This window comes from Lepidothrix coronata, unplaced genomic scaffold, assembly GCF_001604755.1.
Source record: "Lepidothrix coronata isolate B3197 unplaced genomic scaffold, Lepidothrix_coronata-1.0 Scaffold20, whole genome shotgun sequence".
Classification (NCBI taxonomy): domain Eukaryota; kingdom Metazoa; phylum Chordata; class Aves; order Passeriformes; family Pipridae; genus Lepidothrix; species Lepidothrix coronata.
Window position 1 is genome coordinate 5,952,467 of NW_016690200.1, and position 16,201 is coordinate 5,968,667.

A 16,201-nucleotide genomic window follows, 5' to 3' on the forward strand; every position below is an offset into this window, starting at 1 on the left:
TTGTACTGAGAAAGTGAAGAAGAAAGAAAATTTCTTTCCCATCAGACATCCCTGTCTTATTCTGGCATGTTTGTTGCCATCACTGCCACTAATACTGAGGTCACTGGGTAATTGTTGTTGCACGATATTTAGCTATTTAGAAGTATTTATTGCACTATGTCATTTGGGCTTAAAGACTGATTTGGTCTGCAGAAATAATTTTTGTTTTCTGAAGCAATCCTTAAAATTCTGTATCTGCCTGAGCCTGGATTTTACCCAACCACACCAAATTCCCACCCCAACGTCTTGCACTAATTATTCAATGTCTTCTCTTTGACAGTGGCAAGGATGGATTTTCGTTTTTGCTCATACCAAGCATGTCAAATCAGGTGAGCTGAGCTTTCTAAGAATTTTGGCCACTTGCACCACATGAAAAAGCAGATAAACATGCAAGATTGTCTGCAAAGCCAGGCACAACCTCCAACCCCAAAGCAGATCGATCTGGCACTTCAATCTCAAAATGTTACAGACACTATCTCTATATGAATCAGAAGGTCTTTATCTCCAGCATTGCTTTCAGCTGTGCTACTGTGCACTTTATTTCCCCACAGGGAGCTGAAAAAATGGTGTTAGTAAGTAAAGATGCTACTTCCTCTCCTACTTATGCTGCTTTTTATTAACACAATCTTCCTAAACACATTTACAGGTATGTCTGTTTTCATAAAAACAGTGAAAGCTTCTTAAATACCAGAAGAAATTGTTTTCACTTTATTTATGGAGGATCTCCCAAGTATTTTCCTTTGGTTTCTTGCCTTAGCAATGCCTGCATTTTTTAAAGGAAGGCTGGATATAATTCACAATCTGTAACCTTGTGGAAGAAAAAAAAAATCAGCAAGACACTAATTTTACAGTGTCAAAATCCCATTAGGAAAAGAACCGGCATCCTATGTTAAAGGAAGGAGTCAAATAATTAATTGCATCAAAAAGGACTGAGAGAAATCACTGTGGATTGAAATGTCACAGAGCAATAGCACAGAATGACAGTCACTGGGAGAAACCAAAATGAGGTTAGAGTCTACAAAAATGGAAAATATGGCAACAGCAGGAGATTTCAGTTCCTCCTTGGAACAAGTCACAACAGGGAGGGCAAAGGCTGAGTTATTAGACACATAAATAACTACTTATTAAAGCCATGAATCATAATTCACAAGAAGAGAAGCAGCTCTTGGTTAGGTCTGGAAAGTGCATTAGGCATGGATCAAAACTGATCCATCACTGTTTGTGATAATAACCACCATGTACTTGTACACACCCATTTAGGAGCAAAGGATCCAACAGAATCCTGCTCATTAAATTGAGGAAGGCTGCAGGCCGGTAGAGAAATCTCACCCAGCTGCCAAGTGTGAAGGTCCCAGGTAGACTGGAAATGGAGGAAAAATTGGTGAGGTCACCCCCAGCACTACACATCTTGAAGCCTACGGATTTGTGGCTGAAATCTCCTTTTCAGCTGTATCTGCCAAGGTGGGGCAGCACTGGCCAGCTCTGTGCCTCCAACAGACCCTTGATGGTACTGAAGTCTGATCTTCCAACTATCTTTATTTTTTTCTGTTAGGATTTCAGACCTCTCCATCTTGGTGCTTTTCCTCTTGAATCCCACTAATGGTTGCTGTGTCAGCAGTCCTACCTCTGTACCTGCCTTTCTTATCTCATGTGGCCCTGTCTGTACCTTTTCTTGCAGCTCTTTCTCCCAGCTTAGCAATTTTCCCATCAGTTTGAGAGGAGTTTGGTGCAGCTGGGTCTCCTGAACTCGTGGGAGAGGAGAGGAGGGAGATTATGGAGATGAGGTTACAGGCAGGATCAAAAAGCTAAGAATAAACTCCCAATTTTCCCACTGTGAGAAAGAGCCACCAGCCTTGACTGGGACCCCTCGTTGTGCCAACAGGTAACCTGAAAAAAGTGAACAACCAAGGTGATAAAATTTGCTGTGGATCCCAAATTATTCAGAGTAATCAGCCAAAAGCTGAAAGGAAGAAGTTGCAGAGGGATGGTGTGACGCTGGCTGGGTGATGAGATGGCAGATGGGACCCAGAGTTAATGAATGCAAAGCAATGCACACAGGAGAAAATAGCACTGACAAAACACACACAGCAGCAGGCTCTAAATCAGCTGCTTCCATTAAGGAAAGAGATGCTGCATTCATCGTGGATAATTTTCTAGAAATGCCTACTCAGTGCTCTGAAGGAAGCAAGGAAGCAAACAGGCTGCTAGGAAGCATTAAAATTTTAAAAAAGGGGAAAATATCCTCATAAATCCAACACGCACATGCACCTTTGAGTGGCCACCTGCACTCCTGGGCATGTCATCCCCTCCAAGAAGCAGCAGTGCAACACAAAAACTCAAAGAAGTCAGATGTGTTGGGTGAAAAGAAGCAGTTGAAGGGGACCCTGAAAGCATCAAGCACCCAAAATGGTACAGAAAAGGTAAATGGGGAGTTTTCATTTTTCTCCCTGATGGTGATCTTCAAGAAGATGTAAAATGAAGCAATGCAGAAGGGGAAAAAACCAAACAAACAAACAAAAAACAAAACAAAAAAAACCCCACAAAATAAACAAACAAACAAAAAAACCCACAACACAAAAAAGTCAACCTGTAAAAGCCTCATTTATTATAATTTTCCTGAAGCATCAATAGCAGTGTGTGGTGGATGTGGATCATCTGTACCACGTTACAGATCCCCTTTGAGGGTGAGGGTTGCTAATATGCCAAAATGGCATTAGAGGGCAGCACATAGCAACCTAACCGGAGTTTTTTGAGGTGGCAATCGTGGTTGTGGGAAACCACCCCTCAAAACCTCTGAGCATCAGGAGAACAGAGCAGCTCTCACTCCCACAGGTGGGAAATGGTGGGGACCGCAATGTGGCACAAAAGCAAAATATCAGGACTGATGAGAGCACTTTATTTGCTTTCCCCCCCCCATCCCCCCCGAAAATACTTGCTTGATTATCATTGTCATCTTCCCAATGATCTTCATTCAGCTTTGCCCACGTGGCAAAAATGAAATACGAAGAGGAAATGCCAGGGGAAAATTCATCCTGGCTTCGGAAGATTGACTTAAGTTTGCTGGCTTGAAAAGCTACTCCATGAAGTAGCAATCTGAAAGAATTGAAAATAGTTAGAAAGGCATTTGAAATATTCGTTCTTCTGCTAAGGGAATAGCTGAAAATGTGACTATGAAAGCAATGACGGAAACTTTGTCTCTTTGCCATATATAGAATAACCCAAACCCCCAAAAAATTGTGGGTTTTTTTTCCCTTATATTACTTATTTCACATTTCTACCTAGTTTCATACTTGGCTGAGTTCCATAACGAAAATGAGTAAGAAATGAGTAAGAAATCAGAACAGAAACATTTCATCACAGATGAAGTTTCCAACACACATATTGCAATATATTTGATCACAACTAAAGGAAACTCCATTTCTATTGACACTGCACAGTGGAGTGTTTTTGTTTGGCCACCAATGGGAAAAAAAATGCTGTAAATGAGGAAATGGCCATTTTGTCCTACTTTCACTGTCTCAAGCTAGTTTGAGAAACTGAGAAAACGTGTGAAAACGTAACAGTGTAAATATTACACATGACTAGACTCAGTACAGATGGGATGTCTGCCATCACTGAGAGAAAAAAATGCTTGTGCTGCTCTGCTGGAGGAAGGATTTGGATAAGAAGTTATTCAGAACCCTCCTGTGTTAGCCATAAAGTGAGTCTTTGTGCCAAAAATGCAGGTTTCCTACAAGCTGAAAATCCCACTGTCTGGGGCATCAGTAAATTGGGGGGATTTCAGGAGGTTTGTCTTTCTAGAATCCCGGAAATCTGTGTTGAAAGGGACCTACAAGGATCATCAAGTCCAACTCCTGGCCCTGCAGAGGACCACCCCAAAAATCCCACCATGTGCCTGAGAGGATTGTCCAAATGCTCCTTGGACTCTCTCAGTCTTGGTGCCATGGCCATTTCCCTGAGGAGCCTGTTCCAGTGCCCAACCACCCTCTGGGGGAGGAACCTTTGCTGGGAGTTGGACTCAATGATCCTTATGTGTCCCTTCCAACTTGAGATATTCCATGATTCTGTGATTTTATGGAAATGAGAGGGGACAGGGGAGGGTTAAGCCTCCATTGCACTGGTCATCAGCTTTAGAACTAATAGCTTTGAGACAGATTTTGGAAGCCAAGGCAAACAGTGAGGGAGGGTTTGGAAGAGAAGGAGAAAATCAGCTTTATGGTCTGGCTTGTCTTCCTTCCCAACCATCACTGTGCATGCCTGCAGTGAGAACTTTCATTTCAACATTACCATTTTCCCTTTAGTTCACTCCTATCAGAGCCAAACATTGGCTGAATCATTTTTTTTCCCCAAAATTTCAGTAGCTTCTATTTTTTTTTAAAAGTTGAGTGGTGTTAAGTGTTACAGTGGAGATCCTTTGCTATTTGACTTTTCTACAGGTTTGAAGACTTTATGCCAGGTTAAATTTAGAAGGGCTAGTTCCCTTTTAGAATCATTTATCCCCTTCCTAAAATATTGCTTCAATCTGTTGCAGGTTTAATAGTGACTTTAAAGCATTTCCTATGGGTTTAAGATCCCAACTTGAGCCTGTTTGAAGGATTCTGGTCATCTAATCTCTGTCCATGAAAGCAACTCGAGTACTCAAAAAGAAAAGGAATCTCAGGCAACAATTTTCACCATCCATTGAAATGTGTTAATGAAAGCTCTATCCAAATTTACAGGTACATTTTTTGGACTGAAATAAAATTCTGGATTTGAGGTGAAATTCTAAGAATTGTAGGTTGTTACCAAGCCATGTGACACCACTATGGAAATGCATTCGTACTGATGATTCACAGTTAGGGAAGGTTATTCTTCTGCTTGCTGCAGATTTATATCAAATTCTCCTGAACAACTGTTTTCAGCCCAAAACAGCTGAATCCAAGAGCTTTGGGTTCAAAGAGAATTCTCTGCTGTCCTGTCATGGTGGCCATCACAACACTCCTGGCATAAACAGAACTGTTTGGTGTTAATAACACATTTATGGGCACTGAGGTGTTCACAGACAGTACCAGGTTGACCAGAGAGGTTGTGCAGTCTCCATTCTTGGAGGCTTGCAAGACCCAACTGATTAAATCCAGGTGGGATCTCATAACCAGCTTTATCTTTCCAATCCAAATTATTTGATGAGTCCAGGATAATTTCTATGGCTTCGTTACTTGCTATATTTCTCCAGGCAGATGAAGGAGAAGATTTACCATCCAGGCTTGCTCTGGGTTACCAACCAAGTGCTCTGATCACTGGGTAAATTTGCAAAAGGAATTCTGCTCCTCCATTAGGGATTGCCAGCTCTTAAACAGAAGTTTAGCTTATTTTCCACATATACAGCTTTTGTGCTGGGGCATGGTCTCATCTGTCTTTTTCTATGGATTTCTTCCCATGTGCTTTGTGTGCAGCATCCTTGGCCCTAGAGTGTGTCCAATGGCATTGATATTCCAGGTGAATTTTTGAAGCTAAGAAAAAGCTGTGATGTTCAGAATCTGCTGAATGAAGGACTGCTGGTTTAGGGAGGACTTACACATCAGCCCTTCAAGATTGTCTCTGCCACAAAGGTGTGTGGTGCAAACAGAGACAGGTACACTGGAACATCCTCATCCTTGACCAGTCTAATCTAAGTGATATGACTCTGGTTTAGGATTCAGACCCAGGCAGCATTTTCCAGCTGTTTCAAAATTACACTTTCCATTTCATAAGAGGACCGTGTATATTGGATATATGGACAATTAAGATCAGGTATGACGTCTTATACAATTATAATATAATTAATCTCATCCAGTTTTAGCTCTCTAAAACTGAGATGCCCAGCACATTTTCAAGCACATGCTACGTCCATGTTTCTGGAAAATAGTCCCTGGAACAGCACTTTCCAAATGTGCTGGGACACTTTCCATATTCCATTTTATATCCCAGGACTTACTCTTGTTCATAGTTTTTCATGTTATAAGAAAAGAAAAAAATCATTGTGTACCTTGAGGTTTTTGGTAACTTTACAATTCACAAGATACTGCTGGAGTAAGAAACAAAGAGTTGTGTTTATTCGGAGTATACAGCTCATAAAAGAGAAAAAAACTTTTATATGTTATAGAACAACCCAATAACTGGAAGTTAAGACAAGGTTAAGGACAAAAGCTGATTATTTTGCATTTGTTTAGATAGGATTTTTTGTGTCTTCCTTCAGATATTCTCCTGATTATTGAAAAGGGCCTGATACTGAACTACACTGATGGGTAATCTTGCCCAGCCTGTCAACTCTTCTGTTTCTTAAAAAAAGAGCAGTGTAGGCAGAGAGAGAGTCCCTTAAAGTCCTTACTATCTGATCCCACCGTGGATCAGATCATTGTGTCATGGAAGGCAAATGGTGAGAACTGAACACTGAGCTTTCAACTTTTTAAATTTGACAATGTTAACCATGTGCTTTGTTTTTCCTTCTACTCTCTTTCCAATACCTTAACTGTGAGCATTGTCCATCCTTCTGTTCCTGAAAAACAAGGAAGACATTAAAAAAAACCCAACCCAAACCTGCTCTTCAGGTAAACAGCATTATCTCCACCATCAGAGCAGACCACATGTGCGTAAAAGGATGTGCTATCAAAAATATCTGTAATGGTGACCTTAAAAAAGTACAAGAAGTGCTAATGAATTTCTTGTTATTTTAGAAAGGGACTTTCTTCTCCGTTGGTGCAGAGAGCTTCCTGAAGCAAAAACAAATGAAGCTCTTCTCTCTCTCTTTTTAAAAGATAAGGTAGAAACATTTTGACTAAGCTTGTGCTCTGTTGTTTTCTAGCTATTCAGAATTCAGAGGAGATGCCTTGAATGATCCTTTGCCCTGGAGAAGAGAAGGCTCTGAGGAGACCTTAGACCCCCTTCCAGTGCCTAAAGGGTCCCCAAGAGAGCTGGAGAGGGACTTTGGACAAGGGCCTGGAGTGACAGGACAAGGGGGAATGGCTTCCCACTGCCAGAGGACAGGGTTAGAAGGGATATTGTGAAGAAATTCTTCCATGTGAGGGTGGTGAAACCCTGGCACAGGCTGTCCAGAGAAGCTGTGGCTGCCCCATCCCTGGAAGTGTCCAAGGCCAGGTTGGAGCAACCTGGTCTAGTGGAAGGTGTCCCTGCCCATGTCAGGGAGATTGAAACTGGAGGATCTTTAAGGTCCCTTCAAACAGAAACCATTCTGTGATTCTAAGACTGTTAAAGTCCTGTCTTTGCTCAAAGACTGCATGGCATCAAGCAACAGAACACCGAGACACCTCTGCAATTAAAATGAACATTTTTCCAAGGAATTTATTGTAATCAAGAGCTTACAGGTGTAGGGCAAGGAGAAAGGCAGGGAAGTGACTTCCCCAAGCTACATTTGGAGTTACTGGAAGAGCCAAAATTAGGATGAGGTGCTTAGCTATCTCCTCTGGGCTCATTCTGCTGATGCTTGTTGCCTTTTGCAGCAGGTCCGCTCATCTGGTTTCCCAGCTACATTTGTTGGTTATGATTTCTCATTTTAAAGCCTCACATTGGAGCTGGATGTTGCAGGGATGAAGCATTCCAAGGGCAGACCCAGGCTGTGACACCATGGGGAGCCCATGGCAATGCTTGTGACCATGAGTCAGTACCAGGAGCTCTGCTCTGACAATGTCACTTTTTGGGGACCATGAGAAGCTGAGGTTTGGATGTGCATGACCTCTTGGGATACCACAGCAACCAGAATGCCAGCCTAGTTTCCATTAATACAGATGCAATTAATGTCTTTGTGCAAAGATTTAGTTTTTTGAATCTTCTTTATCCCACTGAAGAGAGATGACACAGAAATAATCATCTTGGTGGATACTCTTTTAACCCTAAACAGCCAAGCAGGTAGATACTATCATTCTGTTACAAATTATGTTTTAATATTATTTTCCATCTATTCTTTTTATAGCATTGGAGCTGCACATATCTGGTGTAGCATCTGGAGTGCTTTCCACTTCTAATTTTAAATGACCTGACAAAACACTCCAAATTGAGGAGGCTCAGTGTATGGCTTTTATTAGTCATATCAAATATTTCAGGTTTTCCATTTGCTCACCATGAAAACGGTTAATGAGATGTTTTTTGAGTGCTACTCTTTGTACAATGCAGGTGACAGATACAATGAAGATGGTCATGAGGGCACCTGAGTGAGGGGCAGTTAGAGCCTGGCTGATAGGAAGTAAATCAGCCCTGGAAATAGTTCTCTCTTTACTGCTTCAACACATGTGACATCAGCCTCTGTGTGTGACATGAGGTCATGTGAACCCCTCTACTCCAAATATTCTCACTTAATTACTAATTTCCTATATTAAAAGTAAGATACAGTTGCTAGTCAAACCCTCCAGATGAGGAAATGCTGATCTCTGGAATTAGAAATAAAGAATTTTAGGAGCTGGGACCATTCCACTTAGGACAGAGCCTAAAATTGTAAATGTTTAATGCTTTTTTCATAGGACTATACTCTCCTATAGGGCTGTCTTTGGTTATCAACGTGCAGTGATCAAAGTAGGCAGGACTTCAGAAGGGCTGAACTGTGATTATCAGAGGCATCAATAAAGAAGAGGCTGCATGTACGTCCAGAAGAGAGATAAAAGATTCCACACGTTGTTTTTTTCATCTGATTTCCTGCCTGCACTGAGTGTCACCATTCCCTTTCAAAGCACAAGATCGCCCCATACATGATGGGATTCTGCTGGATGAAGGTGATCTCCAGCAAAATTTGCACATTTCTTGTGCAGTTGGTAAAAACAGTCAAATTCAAAGCTGATTGCACTCACTGTCTGAGCTCAGCATTTTGGGGTGAGGACCTTTTTTCAGCACTGAATGCTCTCGAGTTGTAATGAACTTTGTTCCTGTTGTTCCTGACCTCTGGGAGAAAGTTTGAGGCCATTTGCCCCACACAAGTGATTCCTCTGCAACCTGTAAAGCCAATCACTGGGCAGCTCCCTTGGCTGGATGGATGAAGGTGGTAAAATGAGGTCTGGCTGCAAAGTGTGGACAGTTCAATTAATGGGGGTCAGAGGGGAACTTCCTCGGGGTGAGTGTACCTGTGTTGAACAGCCTGATAAACAGCTGCTGTTTTCTTGGAAGAACAGCTACAAGGAATGAAATGTAAACTGCTTTATGGAAATAACTCCTGAATTTCATTAGCATGTTTTGCAGTCAGCTTGATCCTGTCTAAGGTCACCTTCCTGCTTCCTTCTTCTCCCATCCACCAGAGAGGCACTGATCAGCAAAGCCCTGAACAGCACAAGTGTTAGGACTGGTGTGGACATCTTGGACCTTTCCACACTACAGATTTGCCATCTGCAGTTCATTACTTTCTCCTTTAATTGCATTACCCTTCAAGAATGAAGTTGCCCGCAGCTCAGCCCCAAACCTGCTGTGCTCCAGCATTTATAACCTGTGCACGACACCACAAGAGGCAGAGGGATGGTGGGGTTGGAAACAGGGTCTGGATCCGGGACACTGGACAAATATCTAGCTCATCTGAGGGAAGGGGATAAATTTGATGGTAGAGAGGTTATTTCTGCCAAGGTCCCTAAGCACTGAGAGACTGTTATAGACACCGAGGGCAACACAGGGTAATTTTTGCTCCAAATTATAGCAGGTGGAGTTTGTTTGAGACAGTTGAAAACCTGGTGGGAGGTTTGGTGACATCTGCAACATTTGGGTGCTCTGCTTGTTTGTAGCCAGTGCAGAGAAGCAGACACTTCACAGTGGAGTTCATCTCACCTCAATGCAGACACCTAAAATAGGTCATCAGAGCTGCTCCTACTGCTCTTCATTGACTGTGAGGGCAGGTGACCAGCTCAGAAGTCTGCATCTACACCAACATCTAATATTAAGTGAGAAAAGGTGAAAAACACCTTGTTGATCCTAAATTCTCATCTCAGCAGTTAAGCTTCCTCAGGAGAAAGACATGGAGTGCTATGAAATCCTCCACAGGCTTGTTGAGTTACTCAGAGCTTTGCACCTCAAACATCCATCATCTCATGGTCAGGGAGACCTCAGAGCAGCCTTCCAGTACCTAAAGGGAGCTTACAAGAAGGCTGGAGAGGGACTTTTCATGAGGGCATGGAGGGATAGGACAAGGGGGAATGGCCTTAAACTGAAGGAGGGTAGAGTCAGATTAGATATTAGGAAGAAATTCTTTACTGTGAGGGTGGGGAGGCACTGGAACAGGTTTCCCAGAGAGACTATTGATTCCCCATCCCTGGAAGTATTCAAGGCCAGGTTGGATGGGGCTTTGAGCAGGTCTTTTCAGGTCTAGTGGAAGGCGTCTCCATCCATGGCAGGAGGATTGGAACTGGATGATCTTTCAGGTCCCTTCCAACCCAAACCATTCTGTGGTTCTATAATTCTATGATTTTTTTAATCCCAAAATCTCCATTCCAACACCATCCTTCTCCACTGCACAAATAGTGCTCAATCCATGAAAATGGTGCTAGAGTAACAGTAACAAAATGGACCATGGAGATCTAACACAGGGAAAAGGATATCCACCAGTTATCTGTTCATTTAATATCTGAACCATAATTTTCTGTCTTCAAATGTGCTTCCTTGATATCCAGGGCAATGCTTAATTGTCCCATTTTAGTTTGCCTTCATCTACAACCTCTTGAACACTGGTGTCACTGCAGTGTTTGAGAACAGCTGAATGTACATTAGAAAATTGCCCTACAGAGAAAATCCTACAGCAACCACAGGAAATCGTGATTTTGAAATTACATGCTCAATCATGAGGTCTACCTTTTGTAACAAAGCCTGAGTTACTCTGGCAATAATTTGAAGGATTGCACTTGAAGCTGTGAGAAGAGGCTTTGAGACTCATCAAAAAGATGTTGGAGAAAGTCCTGAGCCTCATTAGGGACAAAAAACCAAGGCATGAACCCTTATTCTGCACTGAATAAAAGGGTCAGCTTTAATAATTTACGCTGAAGAAGGAAAAACTCTTATAATTTTCTGTTTCTTTAGCCTGGCTGAAGAAAAATGCATCCCGAACTTTCTACATTCAGCTTTTAATTTTTTGTACTCTGTACTTCTTGCCTGAGTGCCACACCAATTTTCTCACTTGAACACTAACATTTCTTGGTTAGTGGTTAGATCTAGAAACTTCCAAGTTTTTCAGGTTCAAGGATTTTTTAAAATATTTCCCAAGAGTAGTATTTGCATTTAGTTTTTCCTTTTTTTGCATTTCTATAAGGAATCCTCAAAATCTATACAGTTCAGAAGCTCTTTTTTGACTCCCAGGGAAGGAGGTAGATTAAGATCTAAGAACTGAAACGCAACAGTTTGCTTTAATTTCTGTGGTAGAGAAATTAGCCTGAGTTCTTGGAACATCTACATCAACTTCCTATGAGGTGGTAAATTCAGAGCTGACTCAACAAAATTCATACAGCCAAGGTTAACTGTGCCTTCACTGAACCAGAGTTCAGTGCCTTCCAAAACAGAAGCATCTACTCAGCTCATGAAGCTAAAGAAGATGCAGAAAGGTGCCTTATGACATGCAGCAGAAAGACTTTTAATGGTGGTCTTCAACCACTGGAAGCTCACTTAGTAATATAAGGGCGAAAGTTGGGATGGGAGTCATATAATGTAACAGTTTGTCATTTAAAACTTGATGGAGATCAAGTTCATCTCCCCCGATTTCTGATGCCTCTAAAAAGGATATCTGGCTTATTTAAATAATTTTTAAGGTACAGCCCTGCCCTACTTGTCTTCTTTGATGATAAAGGGAGTCTAGACAGCCAGCTCAGGTGTTTGCACTGGTTGCATCTTGCTGGACTACGAGTCTAAAAAGGAGGAAGAGCACAATCCTTACCACCCCCTAGACTGTAGTGCTGGAAGAAGACTTGAGGGGTCATCTAGTCCATGTTTAGATCAGTTCCATCACTACCACTGCTCAGGCTCTTATCTAGTCCCCCTCTCTATCATCGTTCCTCAGACAGCCTCAGGGTATTCAGCCTTTTCTTTTAGAAGAGGTTTCCTAAACTATCTTGTCATTCTCACTGCTTTCCTCTGAACTGTCTCCTGCTTCTCCATGTTTTTGTCAACCTGTAGTGTCCACAACTAGGCACAGCACTTTATCCATGGCTTCATTGTCCCAACACAGAACAAGGGGTTTCTTTGCATGTGTTACACATTTCAGAATTAAAGTTTTTAATGTGTGACATTGTGAGTTGGTCTTCTGCCTGCAAGCCCTGGTTCGTTTTCTGAAGATCAGGTATCTATTCAGTGATGGCACTACTCCATTTCACTGTTTTATTCTGCCTGTGTATAAAACTTGCACTTAATCTTTAAACTGCATTCTAATTTTTTTTTTGTCCAGCGTATTGAGGTCACTTTGAATTTCTTTCCTGCCCTCTATAGTTTCTCCTGGCCCAGCATCTTCTGCAAATGCAGTGAAGTTTGTCTATATTCATCATCCAGGTAACTGTTGAAAATACTGAATAACCAAAGACCCACGTTCTAACCCAGGGACCACCTTTCAAAGCATCCTTCTCTTCTGGTGGTTAATCAGTGCCACTCAACATGCTCTTCCATCCGACACAGTTCTGAACCATTTTAAGGGCACTTCCTTTTCAGGGATTTTCCAATCACTTTTGTGCTCACCTCATGATTCATCTAGGATATATTTCCATAACTTCACAGATAATGTAAAAATTCTCTTTGCATTTCCGTTGTAAAATGGAAATCAAGCAGAGAGAGAGGATGCCTTGGGTAAGGAGCTCACTGCAGAGGCTGTGTTCAGACTCGTGCACTTTACAGCATTAAATATACTTGATTGACTATACTTGATGGTAAAAAAGGAGGAGAGAAGGAACAGATATGATTATGCAATAATATGCTTCCTTTATCAATTTAAGTTCCTGATTTTTTTCTGCTCAGGCCAAAGGGCTGGTGATTGCAAGTAAGAATAGGAAGGAAGTTACCTGTACTATTCAGTTGTATTTGCATGGGGAAATATTAAAGAACCCAATCTAGGCACTGATGTATTAAGGAAGTTGTGCCAGCACTCACTACATGGAAACTAAATATATCAAGAATTTTTCACATAAGCCAGGAGTTCAGCTGGACACTAAGTCTGAGGAGAAAGAGACTAAAAATTCAGTCTCCTCCAGATGTGCTCATTAGACACTGTTTTATTGTAATAATAATGTGCTTGGTGTCTGATTTCTGGGGGATTTTTGGCTGTTGCTGTATGCTAACCTGATAATTTTTGAGAACAGACAAAAAAACCCCAACACAATGACATGTTGTGGTTTAACCCCAGGCACCAACCAAGCAGGATTTGATTGATGAATTAAGCCCAACACTGAGTACTGGGTTTGCAAGGCTCCTTTCAGTTTTATGGTCCTCACATATTTATCACAGAACTCAAGTGAAATCAGTGAAAGGAATAATTAATAAGAGTGTAATGAACCACATCCAGAATGTTTGACAGGAAAGACTGTTGTCAGTCACTAAATAAGCAATTTAAATTCTATTTCCAAATTCAGTAGGGGTTTTCAGGATGGATTTCTCTCGTGCAGCTGAAGCTGCCTAAAAGACCCATGTTTGGTTTAACCTAGTCATGCTGGTTTAACCATTGCCTGCAGATGGGAGGGAGAGAAGTTGAGAAGACTGATTCATCTGGTGGATGTGGATGTCCAGAAGAGGAGGTGAATCACTCTCTAGATGCTCTTGTTGACTCTCCATTGACTCAAGGGGGAACTTTGGCAACTGTGCTGACTGTAGAACTCCTTCTTGAATTGAACCCAAATCCTTGCAAATACCCTTCACTTCAGATGAGAAATTCGTGTGCCTCGTGTCAGTTCCATCTCGCTTTCATGGGAAAGAAAAAGTGATTAAAACCAGTTTGACCATTATAAGTAATTAGATTGGATGAAAAATTTCTGATGGTCATTTCAGGGACTTGGTATAACTGAGGCTTCCCCATTCCTCCGCTTTGCAGCAGAGCTGGATGCTGCTGTGCAGGTTGGGAAGGGCCCTGTGTGTGGCCCTTGTGCATCCTGTGAGTCTACAACCACCATTACCATAATTTTAAGGACATATAAGCAATACTGATTACAGAGTTTATTTAGCAATTAAAGCCACTCCCAGACCCTTCCCTAGGAAGCTCGGTATAAAATGTTATTCCCTTGAATAGAATATTTGTGTAAGAGTGATTCGTATCAAAAAAAAGTAGAAGAAAACACAAAGCTTGTTTATTTTAGTGAATTATGTGGATGTTTATCACTTCTTTGAACTGAGAAGAGCTACAGTAAGATCACAGTGTTGTCCTTTCTTCAAGCTGGCTTAGAAACCAGTTTAAAGAAAGGACAGACCCCCAGACCAAATGAGTTTGTGTACTTAGTTTTAAAAGCACTTGCAGGATTTCAAAAGGCCCTTGTTAAACCTAGGCCAAAAAAAGCTGGAGCTGTGAGCTGTGCCTGTGGTTTGCTCCCTGACAACTCCATTTGTGCATCTTTTGCGGTCTTGTGGCACTGAACAAAAATAATCTTTATAATCTTGTCTGTGGTGGTCTGAGCTACGTGAGAGGCGCCTTTCCTCCCAGTCTCTGCTGAAACAGAGAACTCCTCCCAGCAGCAAAACTCTGGTGATCAACGGAAGAAAGTCAATGAGCAACGGAGACAGCAGCACCTTCTTTTCCCCCTACACCTTCCTAGATCTCAAGATGCTTTTTTTTGTGTTTCCCTCCACCACTTTCCAGGTATCCACTGAGTTTTCACAGTCCATCCCCTCCTTTATAGCCACACCTAATTCTGTTGCTAATATCTCATGTTTATCATCTAAATTATAATGCTAGTTATGATTTTTTCTCATAAGCCCCGTTTTTTTCTGTGCCTGGATACCTTTCCCCCTTGCTGGGTCCCTCTGTTCTCACCCTGCCCTTCTCTGCCTCGCTCTGTTTCGGGTCAGTTCCTTGCAGAAGCACCACCGTTTTTTTTCCTGGAATCGTTTAGCAAACTGACCTATTTCACAAAGCTGACCTGACTAATACCTCTCACAAGCCATAACCGTTTTTTTCTGACCTTTAAAGGGCTTAAACGCCGAGTTATGGATCTTTCTCATGCAAACTGTGTTTGCAGCAATTAACCGCCTGGGGTCACCGTTCCTTTCAGTACAACTCACATTTCACGTTCAGACCCGGATAAAAACTCACCCTTTCTAACAAAACGTAAATGGCTATTACCCACCTACACTGAGGTTTGCAGCTTGAAAGCAAATGGCTACATGAAAGATTGAACTAAAGGACTGCAGAAAAGGTCCCCTATCTCTGTCTTCATCATGCAAACAGGTATGGAAAATTAAATAGTTTGGCCAGGCAAGAAATAGAAGCAGATGTTGTGGAGTAAATCCCTGCACGTCCAAAGAACAGACCCCATGTTTAGTGAGGAAAGGAAAAATTGTGTTTAAAAGTTAAGGATTTCTTTCTGGGCAACATAACAAACATGTTTTACCAGCCCAGATGGCCACAGAGTTCAGGCAGTTGCATATTTCCAGGCATCTTGGAAAAAGGTAGAGAACTGGGGACTAAGACTTTCAGACATATTTTTCAGGAGTAAAACCCTCTAAATCCTTCAGTGGGCTTTGGCATGAGCTTTTCTTATTATACTGTTAAATAGGGAAGATGATTTGATATTAAATCAAGGGCAGTAAATATCTGTGGAGCACAAAGCAGCCCTGGGGTGAGCAGAGCATTTTACCCACAGCAGTTGCTTCAGAAGGTTTGCTTGTTCTCCCTGCCCTGTTGCATTTGGATTTGGGAGGTAATCTCCTGGCCAAAGCCTCATAGCTGACAAACCCCCCAAGAGGACTTGTCACCTGCATCAGTGAAGCTGCACAAAATCTTTCATGAAAAGGGCAAAGGGAGATTCATCCAGAGAGAGGTAGGAGATTGACGAACGCAGCTGTAGCAGCATTTAAAAACGTTTCACATCAATTTCTTAGCATGCCTGTTAAGAAGATTTAATTTATTAAGGATTTATAAGGCAGAAGTAAATGTCTAGCATGTAGTAATCATGATAGAATACCACAGTTAGTTTAAATCTGCTTTTACCATAGTCTATCCCAATTACTTCTCTAGATACTAACAAGAAATTATTTCTGTGGAAGTGGC